Source organism: Bombina bombina, chromosome 2 (assembly GCF_027579735.1).
Source record: "Bombina bombina isolate aBomBom1 chromosome 2, aBomBom1.pri, whole genome shotgun sequence".
NCBI classification, from domain to species: Eukaryota; Metazoa; Chordata; class Amphibia; order Anura; family Bombinatoridae; genus Bombina; species Bombina bombina.
Genome location: NC_069500.1, coordinates 861201476 through 861205067, shown reverse-complemented (window position 1 = coordinate 861205067; position 3592 = coordinate 861201476). Strand labels below are relative to the sequence as shown.

General features: G+C 36.1%; 1 non-coding gene across 1 annotated transcript; it reads left to right on the top strand.

Annotated features, from left to right (window-relative positions):
• The first annotated feature begins 169 nt into the window (after nucleotides 1-169).
• On the top strand, nucleotides 170-288 carry LOC128650483 (5S ribosomal RNA). The gene has a single exon (XR_008400781.1). It is a non-coding gene; the product is annotated as a 5S ribosomal RNA (ribosomal RNA).
• The last annotated feature ends 3304 nt before the right edge of the window (nucleotides 289-3592 follow it).

Here is a 3592-nt window from a genome sequence, read left to right as displayed (position 1 = left end):
GTTTTTGTCATGGGTCAGCAAGTGATTCTGGGCCTGTACTGGCACTATTTATTAATTTATTTATATATTTGCCATCTAAATTTTAACCCCGTTTTAACTCTTCAATTTTTTACAGACTGTGAATGACAGCATGAGCAAGAACAAAAAGCTTTGGGAAGAAGCGGTAAGTGTCTACCGCCACACTGGCTTGAATGCACCCGATCCCGTCTGATCTCGGAAGTTAAGCAGGGCCAGGCCTGGTCAGTACCTGGATGGGAGACCGCCTGGGAACACCAGGTGCGGTAGGCTGTTTTTTTTCGTTTTTAAAGCAGTGAAGCATGCGTCATATTTTTTTTTTTTTATTTTGTATTTTATTGAGATAATCATGTATTATATCATGTACATACAGTGTAAAAAAAGATACAAAAAGGCAACAAAAACATGTTGCTAACTTTTACAATTGCAGTATCATCTTCTTGAATGTGACTCTAGTCGCAGTTACACAATTCCAATTGATATAATATTCTGCTATTAAATAACATATAAACCTCGTTTTTCCAACTTATATTCATATATATTATATAAGTATTTAACACAATATATTCCATATATATTAATGTAGTCTGTACTCTCATTTCCCCCCCCCTCCCTTATCTATCTTTTAACCTTCTTCCTTCCTTCCTTCCCCTCTCTCTCTTCTTTTGGCTCATTGTATTGTCAAATCGTACATGCACCTTACTAATTCTAAGGCGATAGAACAGATAAAAATAAAATCATACAAACAAACAGACAAGAACCAAAAAAAAAAAAAAAAGGGAAAGTTCCTTCCTTTCTCCTTTTTATGTATAATACTGATTTTGACCTTAAACCTCTCACGCTCCGTCCCGCTCCTGCCCTACACTCTCCAGCTCCCCCTAAGTTGTTCCTCTTGAATATATATTGAATTTTCAAATGGTTTAATAATTATTTGTTGCATTGCCCGATCTAATGACCTTATATAAAGTTCCCATTTAAGCATAAATTTTGCAATTTGTTTTTCGGATTGATTGTCTGTGTCGAATTGTTCATATGTCAATTGCAACTGTATTCGCCTTAAGAAAACCTTTATGCTTAAACTCTTTTTGGAATTCCATTCACTTAATATCATATTTCTTACAATTAATATTATAGTGTTTAGAAAACGAGTATTTGACCCGTGGGTTGAACCTTCTACTAAGAAAAAAACTTCTTTTGGGGTAATGTCTAATCTAATCTTACATTTCTTTTTCAACCAATAAGTGATTTTTAACCAAAAAATTTTAATTTTGGGGCATGAGTACATACAATGTACTATATCTGCATTTACATATCTACATCGTTTACAACAGTTATTTTGAGAATTGCCCCATTTCGCCATAACATATGGGGTTAAGTATACGTGATACAATATTTTAACTTGTGACTCTCTCCAACTAGATAATAGGGTAGATAACGGAAAAGTGGCGCTTACCTAACCGGGGAAATCCGTGACCTGTAGCAGCGTTTCTTCAGCGTGAGCGTTTCTCCTAGTATCCGTACTTCCGTAGTCTGGAGCCCAGAGAAAGCGCCTATGTCCAGGACGCTTAATCAAATGCAGCACAGTTTCCAAAACTTCCGGGCTTCACAGAGGTACAGGAAGAAGCAAGCAGCCAGGGTAACGTTGGTAGTGTAAAAGCTATTCTTTATTGGCAACAAATAAAAACAACAAGAGCCTTAGCTCCACATAGGCAATCCAGGGTCTCTGGCGACAACTGCAGACATGTTTCGTGTGGCTCCTCCACACTTGATCACTGCTGTATGTTGTCGTTACAGAGGCCTACTTATACCAATAAAAATCAATTAAACAATTAATTACTTAAAAAACATATTAACCCTGTCATGCCTTTTTATACATAGGTGAATATACACTGTAGAAGGGGTGAAAAAAGGGACACACAGTAATACTCAATATAATACTTTATACTTAATGTTAGTCTCACCTTTTAGTAATAGGTGAGCATATATCAGAATTTAAATTTATATTATCAGTATTAAATTCTTTGGAGTTATACCTATCTGCTACCACATAAGGACCAGGTTTCAATGTATTGATTCATTGCTTATGATGTATCAGGGTGCCAGTAAAGGGATTTGTGATGTTTATACATATATATATTACTTCATTTCATGCTGTACTATATCCATATATTAGTTGTATTGTACCTCAATTAAAAGTATGTCTATTTAGAAATTTCAAATGAATAAATTCACATCACTTTCTTTGTTTATGCCAGTCGGGGAACTAGTGTGCAATAGGAAAATCCATTTTGCTTCTTTGTAATCAAGTTTATGAATTCTGTCACCACCTCTTTTGTGTGGGGGGACAAAGTCTATAGCCTGAATAGATAGAAGTGAAGCATCTCCAGAGTGGACTGTTTTAAAATGTCTTGATACTGGGGTAAATATATCAGGGTCCTCTATATCTCTGACATGTTCAAGGGCCCTATCTTTTAAAAAGCGTTTCGTTTTCCCCACATATTGGATTTGGCACCCCCTACAGGTGAGTAAGTAGATTACATGGGTGGATTTACAATTTAGTCTATATCTGATGTCATATATACGTTTCGTTACTGTTGAAGTAAAGGAAGTACCCTCAGTTACATAATTACAAGTTTTGCATCGTGCTGCTTTGCATTTATAAAAACCAAGTCTGTTTGGTAACCATGTTGTCTTTCTGTCATTCGGCAAATCTGAGGGGGCTATCATATTCCCAATGGTTTTACTCTTTCTAGCTACAAATTTGCAACCTTGTGTCGCTATTGTTTCTAAACTTGAATCTGTAGTTAAAATGGGAAGACACTCTCTTATTATGTTACAGATTTTGTTGTATTCTAGACTATATGGAGTGCTGAACACAATTTTGTTTTCACTTAATGACTTTTGTTGAGCAGATGCCTTTTTATATCTCAAAAGGTTATCTCTTGGTATAGAGTCTACCTCCTCTTTAGTCTTTCTGAGCAAACTCTCTGGATACCCCCTATTTAGAAGTCTCTGATCTAATATTTTGCTCTGCTCCTCATATATTTGAGTATTTGAGCAGGTTCTTTTTGTCCTTATATACTGTCCCTTGGGTATTGCTTTTTTAACGTGCCCAGGATGACTTGATTTGAAATTTAGAATGGTGTTACCCCCAGTGGGTTTCCTATACAAGGTGGTATTGACAATATGTTTATTTATATCAGCCTGCAATTCTATATCCAAAAATACTATTTTGGTGGTACTTTGATCGTATGTAAATTTTAGATTCATGTTATTAGTATTAATGTTATTTATGAATTGATTCATTGTCTCTACTTCTCCATCCCACACCACCAGAAGGTCATCTATATATCTTCCATAGTAGATAATATGTTCCTTAAGTGGGTTCCCATCTCCATAGACGTGGGCAGCCTCCCACCAACCCATGAATAGGTTGGCATAGGAGGGGGCAAATTTAGCCCCCATGGCTGTCCCACGCCTCTGGAGATAGCAGCCCCCCTCGAACATAAAAAAATTGTGAGTAAGCAGAAATTCAACTGCTGTTAGCAAAAAATATTTTATATCCTCTGAATAATTA